Raw genomic sequence first — 12,545 nt, 5'->3', positions numbered from 1 at the left:
AGCAGGAGAGGTATGTAATCAGGAGCCCTCCTGCTAAGGGTAGACAGCTGCTCGTTCCACCCCACCCCCCGCCTTAATTGGTTCTCCTCCCTTCCAACGGTGTTGAGGCGGGTGGGAACAGCAGGGGGTGAAGGTGCTGTGTTTAAAGAGGTGGAGTTATGCAGATCTAAAACGCGTGGATTGCAGCAGCAGCAAGCCGAAAAGTGCAGGCATGTAAGGGATCTAGAGGTTGACAACATGTCTTCTTAACGGGAATCCAGGAGCTCATCTCCACAAATGGACTTTTCAGGATCCTTGGGTGGCTCCGTAGTTTGAAACCAATTCTGGTTATCGCTTCTCGGCCTTTTGGCTAAGATCAAGTGTAGTATCTGTTCTTATCAGTTTAATATCTGATACGTCCCCTATCTGGGGACCATATATTAAATGGATTTTTAGAACAGGGAGATGGAAAAAGAGCTTGCTCTGTCCACTCCACGCATTGACCTGGTATTGCAGTATCTCCAGGACCGGTGCACCCCTTCTTTAATGCAATTTCTAAAATCAGAAAGAATTGAATTCAATGTTTTTTGTTCATTTTGCTTGTTTGTCGGATTTTGGGATGGACTCTTTGGCTTTGCTTTTCTTCTCCTCATTGGATTTTTCATGTTCAAAGTTGCAGAAGCCAGATTACAAGCTCATTTTGGTTCAACTTCAGCAACTGTGCATTGCATTGCCATGTAATGTGATGCAATGCTATCTTTCTAGCTCTCCCTTTTTACTTCCTTTTGGATAAACAGACATATTAGGCAAGCATTTTGGAGCTTTCACCTAAATAACTACAGGTGGTGAGATAAGCTGCACAATATAATTGACCTTTCAGTATATTGTTGCACACACACCATCTATTTAGCAAATGCCCTTGTTATCAACAGCAGCCTTTTAAACTCACCTGAGCTAACAGGTATGTGCGCTGGTTACTCTGCTGCGCTTAAAATTTCTTTTTTGGTTTGCTACAATGCCTTTTCTGAAACGTTGTCTCCTTCTGCTGGAACACTGACTTCTTTCATTTAATGCCTGCAGACTATAAAAGAGAACCCAACCCAAAAAGTTTGGTTGATTAGTCTGTGGCATTCTGTTAAACTGTTGCTTATGGCGGTCTCTGTGAGCTTCTCAGCGACATTCAGCCAGCCAGGTATCCTGCCTGCAGTAGATGGAATGTGGCAATGGAACGCTGGCTGCGCGTGTCATAATAGGCTCTGAGCCTTTATATACCTGTGCACAGCAGCAGCCACCTTCAGTCTGCTGCTGGACAGCCAGCAGCAGCAGCAGCAGGAGAGGTATGTAATCAGGAGCCCTCCTGCTAAGGGTAGACAGCTGCTCGTTCCACCCCACCCCCCGCCTTAATTGGTTCTCCTCCCTTCCAAAGGTGTTGAGGCGGGTGGGAACAGCAGGGGGTGAAGGTGCTGTGTTTAAAGAGGTGGAGTTATGCAGATCTAAAACGCGTGGATTGCAGCAGCAGCAAGCCGAAAAGTGCAGGCATGTAAGGGATCTAGAGGTTGACAACATGTCTTCTTAACGGGAGTCCAGGAGCTCATCTCCACAAATGGACTTTTCAGGATCCTTGGGTGGCTCCGTAGTTTGAAACCAATTCTGGTTATCGCTTCTCGGCCTTTTGGCTAAGATCAAGTGTAGTATCTGTTCTTATCAGTTTAATATCTGATACGTCCCCTATCTGGGGACCATATATTAAATGGATTTTTAGAACAGGGAGATGGAAAAAGAGCTTGCTCTGTCCACTCCACGCATTGACCTGGTATTGCAGTATCTCCAGGACCGGTGCACCCCTTCTTTAATGCAGTTTCTAAAATCAGAAAGAATTGAATTCAATGTTTTTTGTTCATTTTGCTTGTTTGTCGGATTTTGGGATGGACTCTTTGGCTTTGCTTTTCTTCTCCTCATTGGATTTTTCATGTTCAAAGTTGCAGAAGCCAGATTACAAGCTCATTTTGGTTCAACTTCAGCAACTGTGCATTGCATTGCCATGTAATGTGATGCAATGCTATCTTTCTAGCTCTCCCTTTTTACTTCCTTTTGGATAAACAGACATATTAGGCAAGCATTTTGGAGCTTTCACCTAAATAACTACAGGTGGTGAGATAAGCTGCACAATATAATTGACCTTTCAGTATATTGTTGCACACACACCATCTATTTAGCAAATGCCCTTGTTATCAACAGCAGCCTTTTAAACTCACCTGAGCTAACAGGTATGTGCGCTGGTTACTCTGCTGCGCTTAAAATTTCTTTTTTGGTTTGCTACAATGCCTTTTCTGAAACATTGTCTCCTTCTGCTGGAACACTGACTTCTTTCATTTAATGCCTGCAGACTATAAAAGAGAACCCAACCCAAAAAGTTTGGTTGATTAGTCTGTGGCATTCTGTTAAACTGTTGCTTATGGCGGTCTCTGTGAGCTTCTCAGCGACATTCAGCCAGCCAGGTATCCTGCCTGCAGTAGATGGAATGTGGCAATGGAACGCTGGCTGCGCGTGTCATAATAGGCTCTGAGCCTTTATATACCTGTGCACAGCAGCAGCCACCTTCAGTCTGCTGCTGGACAGCCAGCAGCAGCAGCAGCAGGAGAGGTATGTAATCAGGAGCCCTCCTGCTAAGGGTAGACAGCTGCTCGTTCCACCCCACCCCCCGCCTTAATTGGTTCTCCTCCCTTCCAACGGTGTTGAGGCGGGTGGGAACAGCAGGGGGTGAAGGTGCTGTGTTTAAAGAGGTGGAGTTATGCAGATCTAAAACGCGTGGATTGCAGCAGCAGCAAGCCGAAAAGTGCAGGCATGTAAGGGATCTAGAGGTTGACAACATGTCTTCTTAACGGGAGTCCAGGAGCTCATCTCCACAAATGGACTTTTCAGGATCCTTGGGTGGCTCCGTAGTTTGAAACCAATTCTGGTTATCGCTTCTCGGCCTTTTGGCTAAGATCAAGTGTAGTATCTGTTCTTATCAGTTTAATATCTGATACGTCCCCTATCTGGGGACCATATATTAAATGGATTTTTAGAACAGGGAGATGGAAAAAGAGCTTGCTCTGTCCACTCCACGCATTGATCTGGTATTGCAGTATCTCCAGGACCGGTGCACCCCTTCTTTAATGCAGTTTCTAAAATCAGAAAGAATTGAATTCAATGTTTTTTGTTCATTTTGCTTGTTTGTCGGATTTTGGGATGGACTCTTTGGCTTTGCTTTTCTTCTCCTCATTGGATTTTTCATGTTCAAAGTTGCAGAAGCCAGATTACAAGCTCATTTTGGTTCAACTTCAGCAACTGTGCATTGCATTGCCATGTAATGTGATGCAATGCTATCTTTCTAGCTCTCCCTTTTTACTTCCTTTTGGATAAACAGACATATTAGGCAAGCATTTTGGAGCTTTCACCTAAATAACTACAGGTGGTGAGATAAGCTGCACAATATAATTGACCTTTCAGTATATTGTTGCACACACACCATCTATTTAGCAAATGCCCTTGTTATCAACAGCAGCCTTTTAAACTCACCTGAGCTAACAGGTATGTGCGCTGGTTACTCTGCTGCGCTTAAAATTTCTTTTTTGGTTTGCTACAATGCCTTTTCTGAAACGTTGTCTCCTTCTGCTGGAACACTGACTTCTTTCATTTAATGCCTGCAGACTATAAAAGAGAACCCAACCCAAAAAGTTTGGTTGATTAGTCTGTGGCATTCTGTTAAACTGTTGCTTATGGCGGTCTCTGTGAGCTTCTCAGCGACATTCAGCCAGCCAGGTATCCTGCCTGCAGTAGATGGAATGTGGCAATGGAACGCTGGCTGTGCGTGTCATAATAGGCTCTGAGCCTTTATATACCTGTGCACAGCAGCAGCCACCTTCAGTCTGCTGCTGGACAGCCAGCAGCAGCAGCAGCAGGAGAGGTATGTAATCAGGAGCCCTCCTGCTAAGGGTAGACAGCTGCTCGTTCCACCCCACCCCCCGCCTTAATTGGTTCTCCTCCCTTCCAACGGTGTTGAGGCGGGTGGGAACAGCAGGGGGTGAAGGTGCTGTGTTTAAAGAGGTGGAGTTATGCAGATCTAAAACGCGTGGATTGCAGCAGCAGCAAGCCGAAAAGTGCAGGCATGTAAGGGATCTAGAGGTTGACAACATGTCTTCTTAACGGGAATCCAGGAGCTCATCTCCACAAATGGACTTTTCAGGATCCTTGGGTGGCTCCGTAGTTTGAAACCAATTCTGGTTATCGCTTCTCGGCCTTTTGGCTAAGATCAAGTGTAGTATCTGTTCTTATCAGTTTAATATCTGATACGTCCCCTATCTGGGGACCATATATTAAATGGATTTTTAGAACAGGGAGATGGAAAAAGAGCTTGCTCTGTCCACTCCACGCATTGACCTGGTATTGCAGTATCTCCAGGACCGGTGCACCCCTTCTTTAATGCAATTTCTAAAATCAGAAAGAATTGAATTCAATGTTTTTTGTTCATTTTGCTTGTTTGTCGGATTTTGGGATGGACTCTTTGGCTTTGCTTTTCTTCTCCTCATTGGATTTTTCATGTTCAAAGTTGCAGAAGCCAGATTACAAGCTCATTTTGGTTCAACTTCAGCAACTGTGCATTGCATTGCCATGTAATGTGATGCAATGCTATCTTTCTAGCTCTCCCTTTTTACTTCCTTTTGGATAAACAGACATATTAGGCAAGCATTTTGGAGCTTTCACCTAAATAACTACAGGTGGTGAGATAAGCTGCACAATATAATTGACCTTTCAGTATATTGTTGCACACACACCATCTATTTAGCAAATGCCCTTGTTATCAACAGCAGCCTTTTAAACTCACCTGAGCTAACAGGTATGTGCGCTGGTTACTCTGCTGCGCTTAAAATTTCTTTTTTGGTTTGCTACAATGCCTTTTCTGAAACGTTGTCTCCTTCTGCTGGAACACTGACTTCTTTCATTTAATGCCTGCAGACTATAAAAGAGAACCCAACCCAAAAAGTTTGGTTGATTAGTCTGTGGCATTCTGTTAAACTGTTGCTTATGGCGGTCTCTGTGAGCTTCTCAGCGACATTCAGCCAGCCAGGTATCCTGCCTGCAGTAGATGGAATGTGGCAATGGAACGCTGGCTGCGCGTGTCATAATAGGCTCTGAGCCTTTATATACCTGTGCACAGCAGCAGCCACCTTCAGTCTGCTGCTGGACAGCCAGCAGCAGCAGCAGCAGGAGAGGTATGTAATCAGGAGCCCTCCTGCTAAGGGTAGACAGCTGCTCGTTCCACCCCACCCCCCGCCTTAATTGGTTCTCCTCCCTTCCAACGGTGTTGAGGCGGGTGGGAACAGCAGGGGGTGAAGGTGCTGTGTTTAAAGAGGTGGAGTTATGCAGATCTAAAACGCGTGGATTGCAGCAGCAGCAAGCCGAAAAGTGCAGGCATGTAAGGGATCTAGAGGTTGACAACATGTCTTCTTAACGGGAGTCCAGGAGCTCATCTCCACAAATGGACTTTTCAGGATCCTTGGGTGGCTCCGTAGTTTGAAACCAATTCTGGTTATCGCTTCTCGGCCTTTTGGCTAAGATCAAGTGTAGTATCTGTTCTTATCAGTTTAATATCTGATACGTCCCCTATCTGGGGACCATATATTAAATGGATTTTTAGAACAGGGAGATGGAAAAAGAGCTTGCTCTGTCCACTCCACGCATTGACCTGGTATTGCAGTATCTCCAGGACCGGTGCACCCCTTCTGTAATGCAGTTTCTAAAATCAGAAAGAATTGAATTCAATGTTTTTTGTTCATTTTGCTTGTTTGTCGGATTTTGGGATGGACTCTTTGGCTTTGCTTTTCTTCTCCTCATTGGATTTTTCATGTTCAAAGTTGCAGAAGCCAGATTACAAGCTCATTTTGGTTCAACTTCAGCAACTGTGCATTGCATTGCCATGTAATGTGATGCAATGCTATCTTTCTAGCTCTCCCTTTTTACTTCCTTTTGGATAAACAGACATATTAGGCAAGCATTTTGGAGCTTTCACCTAAATAACTACAGGTGGTGAGATAAGCTGCACAATATAATTGACCTTTCAGTATATTGTTGCACACACACCATCTATTTAGCAAATGCCCTTGTTATCAACAGCAGCCTTTTAAACTCACCTGAGCTAACAGGTATGTGCGCTGGTTACTCTGCTGCGCTTAAAATTTCTTTTTTGGTTTGCTACAATGCCTTTTCTGAAACGTTGTCTCCTTCTGCTGGAACACTGACTTCTTTCATTTAATGCCTGCAGACTATAAAAGAGAACCCAACCCAAAAAGTTTGGTTGATTAGTCTGTGGCATTCTGTTAAACTGTTGCTTATGGCGGTCTCTGTGAGCTTCTCAGCGACATTCAGCCAGCCAGGTATCCTGCCTGCAGTAGATGGAATGTGGCAATGGAACGCTGGCTGCGCGTGTCATAATAGGCTCTGAGCCTTTATATACCTGTGCACAGCAGCAGCCACCTTCAGTCTGCTGCTGGACAGCCAGCAGCAGCAGCAGCAGGAGAGGTATGTAATCAGGAGCCCTCCTGCTAAGGGTAGACAGCTGCTCGTTCCACCCCACCCCCCGCCTTAATTGGTTCTCCTCCCTTCCAACGGTGTTGAGGCGGGTGGGAACAGCAGGGGGTGAAGGTGCTGTGTTTAAAGAGGTGGAGTTATGCAGATCTAAAACGCGTGGATTGCAGCAGCAGCAAGCCGAAAAGTGCAGGCATGTAAGGGATCTAGAGGTTGACAACATGTCTTCTTAACGGGAGTCCAGGAGCTCATCTCCACAAATGGACTTTTCAGGATCCTTGGGTGGCTCCGTAGTTTGAAACCAATTCTGGTTATCGCTTCTCGGCCTTTTGGCTAAGATCAAGTGTAGTATCTGTTCTTATCAGTTTAATATCTGATACGTCCCCTATCTGGGGACCATATATTAAATGGATTTTTAGAACAGGGAGATGGAAAAAGAGCTTGCTCTGTCCACTCCACGCATTGACCTGGTATTGCAGTATCTCCAGGACCGGTGCACCCCTTCTTTAATGCAGTTTCTAAAATCAGAAAGAATTGAATTCAATGTTTTTTGTTCATTTTGCTTGTTTGTCGGATTTTGGGATGGACTCTTTGGCTTTGCTTTTCTTCTCCTCATTGGATTTTTCATGTTCAAAGTTGCAGAAGCCAGATTACAAGCTCATTTTGGTTCAACTTCAGCAACTGTGCATTGCATTGCCATGTAATGTGATGCAATGCTATCTTTCTAGCTCTCCCTTTTTACTTCCTTTTGGATAAACAGACATATTAGGCAAGCATTTTGGAGCTTTCACCTAAATAACTACAGGTGGTGAGATAAGCTGCACAATATAATTGACCTTTCAGTATATTGTTGCACACACACCATCTATTTAGCAAATGCCCTTGTTATCAACAGCAGCCTTTTAAACTCACCTGAGCTAACAGGTATGTGCGCTGGTTACTCTGCTGCGCTTAAAATTTCTTTTTTGGTTTGCTACAATGCCTTTTCTGAAACGTTGTCTCCTTCTGCTGGAACACTGACTTCTTTCATTTAATGCCTGCAGACTATAAAAGAGAACCCAACCCAAAAAGTTTGGTTGATTAGTCTGTGGCATTCTGTTAAACTGTTGCTTATGGCGGTCTCTGTGAGCTTCTCAGCGACATTCAGCCAGCCAGGTATCCTGCCTGCAGTAGATGGAATGTGGCAATGGAACGCTGGCTGCGCGTGTCATAATAGGCTCTGAGCCTTTATATACCTGTGCACAGCAGCAGCCACCTTCAGTCTGCTGCTGGACAGCCAGCAGCAGCAGCAGCAGGAGAGGTATGTAATCAGGAGCCCTCCTGCTAAGGGTAGACAGCTGCTCGTTCCACCCCACCCCCCGCCTTAATTGGTTCTCCTCCCTTCCAACGGTGTTGAGGCGGGTGGGAACAGCAGGGGGTGAAGGTGCTGTGTTTAAAGAGGTGGAGTTATGCAGATCTAAAACGCGTGGATTGCAGCAGCAGCAAGCCGAAAAGTGCAGGCATGTAAGGGATCTAGAGGTTGACAACATGTCTTCTTAACGGGAGTCCAGGAGCTCATCTCCACAAATGGACTTTTCAGGATCCTTGGGTGGCTCCGTAGTTTGAAACCAATTCTGGTTATCGCTTCTCGGCCTTTTGGCTAAGATCAAGTGTAGTATCTGTTCTTATCAGTTTAATATCTGATACGTCCCCTATCTGGGGACCATATATTAAATGGATTTTTAGAACAGGGAGATGGAAAAAGAGCTTGCTCTGTCCACTCCACGCATTGACCTGGTATTGCAGTATCTCCAGGACTGGTGCACCCCTTCTTTAATGCAGTTTCTAAAATCAGAAAGAATTGAATTCAATGTTTTTTGTTCATTTTGCTTGTTTGTCGGATTTTGGGATGGACTCTTTGGCTTTGCTTTTCTTCTCCTCATTGGATTTTTCATGTTCAAAGTTGCAGAAGCCAGATTACAAGCTCATTTTGGTTCAGCTTCAGCAACTTTGCATTGCATTGCCATGTAATGTGATGCAATGCTATCTTTCTAGCTCTCCCTTTTTACTTCCTTTTGGATAAACAGACATATTAGGCAAGCATTTTGGAGCTTTCACCTAAATAACTACAGGTGGTGAGATAAGCTGCACAATATAATTGACCTTTCAGTATATTGTTGCACACACACCATCTATTTAGCAAATGCCCTTGTTATCAACAGCAGCCTTTTAAACTCACCTGAGCTAACAGGTATGTGCGCTGGTTACTCTGCTGCGCTTAAAATTTCTTTTTTGGTTTGCTACAATGCCTTTTCTGAAACGTTGTCTCCTTCTGCTGGAACACTGACTTCTTTCATTTAATGCCTGCAGACTATAAAAGAGAACCCAACCCAAAAAGTTTGGTTGATTAGTCTGTGGCATTCTGTTAAACTGTTGCTTATGGCGGTCTCTGTGAGCTTCTCAGCGACATTCAGCCAGCCAGGTATCCTGCCTGCAGTAGATGGAATGTGTCAATGGAACGCTGGCTGCGCGTGTCATAATAGGCTCTGAGCCTTTATATACCTGTGCACAGCAGCAGCCACCTTCAGTCTGCTGCTGGACAGCCAGCAGCAGCAGCAGCAGGAGAGGTATGTAATCAGGAGCCCTCCTGCTAAGGGTAGACAGCTGCTCGTTCCACCCCACCCCCCGCCTTAATTGGTTCTCCTCCCTTCCAACGGTGTTGAGGCGGGTGGGAACAGCAGGGGGTGAAGGTGCTGTGTTTAAAGAGGTGGAGTTATGCAGATCTAAAACGCGTGGATTGCAGCAGCAGCAAGCCGAAAAGTGCAGGCATGTAAGGGATCTAGAGGTTGACAACATGTCTTCTTAACGGGAGTCCAGGAGCTCATCTCCACAAATGGACTTTTCAGGATCCTTGGGTGGCTCCGTAGTTTGAAACCAATTCTGGTTATCGCTTCTCGGCCTTTTGGCTAAGATCAAGTGTAGTATCTGTTCTTATCAGTTTAATATCTGATACGTCCCCTATCTGGGGACCATATATTAAATGGATTTTTAGAACAGGGAGATGGAAAAAGAGCTTGCTCTGTCCACTCCACGCATTGACCTGGTATTGCAGTATCTCCAGGACCGGTGCACCCCTTCTTTAATGCAGTTTCTAAAATCAGAAAGAATTGAATTCAATGTTTTTTGTTCATTTTGCTTGTTTGTCGGATTTGGGGATGGACTCTTTGGCTTTGCTTTTCTTCTCCTCATTGGATTTTTCATGTTCAAAGTTGCAGAAGCCAGATTACAAGCTCATTTTGGTTCAACTTCAGCAACTGTGCATTGCATTGCCATGTAATGTGATGCAATGCTATCTTTCTAGCTCTCCCTTTTTACTTCCTTTTGGATAAACAGACATATTAGGCAAGCATTTTGGAGCTTTCACCTAAATAACTACAGGTGGTGAGATAAGCTGCACAATATAATTGACCTTTCAGTATATTGTTGCACACACACCATCTATTTAGCAAATGCCCTTGTTATCAACAGCAGCCTTTTAAACTCACCTGAGCTAACAGGTATGTGCGCTGGTTACTCTGCTGCGCTTAAAATTTCTTTTTTGGTTTGCTACAATGCCTTTTCTGAAACGTTGTCTCCTTCTGCTGGAACACTGACTTCTTTCATTTAATGCCTGCAGACTATAAAAGAGAACCCAACCCAAAAAGTTTGGTTGATTAGTCTGTGGCATTCTGTTAAACTGTTGCTTATGGCGGTCTCTGTGAGCTTCTCAGCGACATTCAGCCAGCCAGGTATCCTGCCTGCAGTAGATGGAATGTGGCAATGGAACGCTGGCTGCGCGTGTCATAATAGGCTCTGAGCCTTTATATACCTGTGCACAGCAGCAGCCACCTTCAGTCTGCTGCTGGACAGCCAGCAGCAGCAGCAGCAGGAGAGGTATGTAATCAGGAGCCCTCCTGCTAAGGGTAGACAGCTGCTCGTTCCACCCCACCCCCCGCCTTAATTGGTTCTCCTCCCTTCCAACGGTGTTGAGGCGGGTGGGAACAGCAGGGGGTGAAGGTGCTGTGTTTAAAGAGGTGGAGTTATGCAGATCTAAAACGCGTGGATTGCAGCAGCAGCAAACCGAAAAGTGCAGGCATGTAAGAGATCTAGAGGTTGACAACATGTCTTCTTAACGGGAGTCCAGGAGCTCATCTCCACAAATGGACTTTTCAGGATCCTTGGGTGGCTCCGTAGTTTGAAACCAATTCTGGTTATCGCTTCTCGGCCTTTTGGCTAAGATCAAGTGTAGTATCTGTTCTTATCAGTTTAATATCTGATACGTCCCCTATCTGGGGACCATATATTAAATGGATTTTTAGAACAGGGAGATGGAAAAAGAGCTTGCTCTGTCCACTCCACGCATTGACCTGGTATTGCAGTATCTCCAGGACTGGTGCACCCCTTCTTTAATGCAGTTTCTAAAATCAGAAAGAATTGAATTCAATGTTTTTTGTTCATTTTGCTTGTTTGTCGGATTTTGGGATGGACTCTTTGGCTTTGCTTTTCTTCTCCTCATTGGATTTTTCATGTTCAAAGTTGCAGAAGCCAGATTACAAGCTCATTTTGGTTCAGCTTCAGCAACTTTGCATTGCATTGCCATGTAATGTGATGCAATGCTATCTTTCTAGCTCTCCCTTTTTACTTCCTTTTGGATAAACAGACATATTAGGCAAGCATTTTGGAGCTTTCACCTAAATAACTACAGGTGGTGAGATAAGCTGCACAATATAATTGACCTTTCAGTATATTGTTGCACACACACCATCTATTTAGCAAATGCCCTTGTTATCAACAGCAGCCTTTTAAACTCACCTGAGCTAACAGGTATGTGCGCTGGTTACTCTGCTGCGCTTAAAATTTCTTTTTTGGTTTGCTACAATGCCTTTTCTGAAACGTTGTCTCCTTCTGCTGGAACACTGACTTCTTTCATTTAATGCCTGCAGACTATAAAAGAGAACCCAACCCAAAAAGTTTGGTTGATTAGTCTGTGGCATTCTGTTAAACTGTTGCTTATGGCGGTCTCTGTGAGCTTCTCAGCGACATTCAGCCAGCCAGGTATCCTGCCTGCAGTAGATGGAATGTGGCAATGGAACGCTGGCTGCGCGTGTCATAATAGGCTCTGAGCCTTTATATACCTGTGCACAGCAGCAGCCACCTTCAGTCTGCTGCTGGACAGCCAGCAGCAGCAGCAGCAGGAGAGGTATGTAATCAGGAGCCCTCCTGCTAAGGGTAGACAGCTGCTCGTTCCACCCCACCCCCCGCCTTAATTGGTTCTCCTCCCTTCCAACGGTGTTGAGGCGGGTGGGAACAGCAGGGGGTGAAGGTGCTGTGTTTAAAGAGGTGGAGTTATGCAGATCTAAAACGCGTGGATTGCAGCAGCAGCAAGCCGAAAAGTGCAGGCATGTAAGGGATCTAGAGGTTGACAACATGTCTTCTTAACGGGAGTCCAGGAGCTCATCTCCACAAATGGACTTTTCAGGATCCTTGGGTGGCTCCGTAGTTTGAAACCAATTCTGGTTATCGCTTCTCGGCCTTTTGGCTAAGATCAAGTTTAGTATCTGTTCTTATCAGTTTAATATCTGATACGTCCCCTATCTGGGGACCATATATTAAATGGATTTTTAGAACAGGGAGATGGAAAAAGAGCTTGCTCTGTCCACTCCACGCATTGACCTGGTATTGCAGTATCTCCAGGACCGGTGCACCCCTTCTTTAATGCAGTTTCTAAAATCAGAAAGAATTGAATTCAATGTTTTTTGTTCATTTTGCTTGTTTGTCGGATTTGGGGATGGACTCTTTGGCTTTGCTTTTCTTCTCCTCATTGGATTTTTCATGTTCAAAGTTGCAGAAGCCAGATTACAAGCTCATTTTGGTTCAACTTCAGCAACTGTGCATTGCATTGCCATGTAATGTGATGCAATGCTATCTTTCTAGCTCTCCATTTTTACTTCCTTTTGGATAAACAGACATATTAGGCAAGC

General features: G+C 44.8%; 10 non-coding genes across 10 annotated transcripts; all 10 read left to right on the top strand.

The window, feature by feature from the left end:
- The first annotated feature begins 329 nt into the window (after window positions 1-329).
- LOC141219807 (U2 spliceosomal RNA) lies at window positions 330-520 on the top strand. The gene has a single exon (XR_012288185.1). It is a non-coding gene; the product is annotated as a U2 spliceosomal RNA (small nuclear RNA).
- A 1,115-nt stretch (window positions 521-1,635) lies between these two features.
- Window positions 1,636-1,826, top strand: LOC141219806 (U2 spliceosomal RNA). The gene has a single exon (XR_012288184.1). It is a non-coding gene; the product is annotated as a U2 spliceosomal RNA (small nuclear RNA).
- A 1,115-nt stretch (window positions 1,827-2,941) lies between these two features.
- On the top strand, window positions 2,942-3,132 carry LOC141220209 (U2 spliceosomal RNA). Its single transcript, XR_012288579.1, has one exon. It is a non-coding gene; the product is annotated as a U2 spliceosomal RNA (small nuclear RNA).
- A 1,115-nt stretch (window positions 3,133-4,247) lies between these two features.
- LOC141219805 (U2 spliceosomal RNA) lies at window positions 4,248-4,438 on the top strand. The gene has a single exon (XR_012288183.1). It is a non-coding gene; the product is annotated as a U2 spliceosomal RNA (small nuclear RNA).
- Window positions 4,439-5,553: 1,115 nt separating this feature from the next.
- Window positions 5,554-5,744, top strand: LOC141219804 (U2 spliceosomal RNA). The gene has a single exon (XR_012288182.1). It is a non-coding gene; the product is annotated as a U2 spliceosomal RNA (small nuclear RNA).
- Window positions 5,745-6,859: 1,115 nt separating this feature from the next.
- On the top strand, window positions 6,860-7,050 carry LOC141219802 (U2 spliceosomal RNA). The gene has a single exon (XR_012288180.1). It is a non-coding gene; the product is annotated as a U2 spliceosomal RNA (small nuclear RNA).
- A 1,115-nt stretch (window positions 7,051-8,165) lies between these two features.
- On the top strand, window positions 8,166-8,356 carry LOC141220193 (U2 spliceosomal RNA). The gene has a single exon (XR_012288563.1). It is a non-coding gene; the product is annotated as a U2 spliceosomal RNA (small nuclear RNA).
- A 1,115-nt stretch (window positions 8,357-9,471) lies between these two features.
- On the top strand, window positions 9,472-9,662 carry LOC141219801 (U2 spliceosomal RNA). The gene has a single exon (XR_012288179.1). It is a non-coding gene; the product is annotated as a U2 spliceosomal RNA (small nuclear RNA).
- Window positions 9,663-10,777: 1,115 nt separating this feature from the next.
- LOC141220192 (U2 spliceosomal RNA) lies at window positions 10,778-10,968 on the top strand. Its single transcript, XR_012288562.1, has one exon. It is a non-coding gene; the product is annotated as a U2 spliceosomal RNA (small nuclear RNA).
- A 1,115-nt stretch (window positions 10,969-12,083) lies between these two features.
- On the top strand, window positions 12,084-12,274 carry LOC141220221 (U2 spliceosomal RNA). The gene has a single exon (XR_012288591.1). It is a non-coding gene; the product is annotated as a U2 spliceosomal RNA (small nuclear RNA).
- The last annotated feature ends 271 nt before the right edge of the window (window positions 12,275-12,545 follow it).

Source organism: Phyllobates terribilis, unplaced genomic scaffold, assembly GCF_046119375.1.
Source record: "Phyllobates terribilis strain yellow unplaced genomic scaffold, ASM4611937v1 Scaffold_277__1_contigs__length_2500907, whole genome shotgun sequence".
NCBI classification, from domain to species: Eukaryota; Metazoa; Chordata; class Amphibia; order Anura; family Dendrobatidae; genus Phyllobates; species Phyllobates terribilis.
Note: the sequence above shows the minus strand (reverse complement) of the source record. Positions and strands in the feature narration are given on the sequence as shown.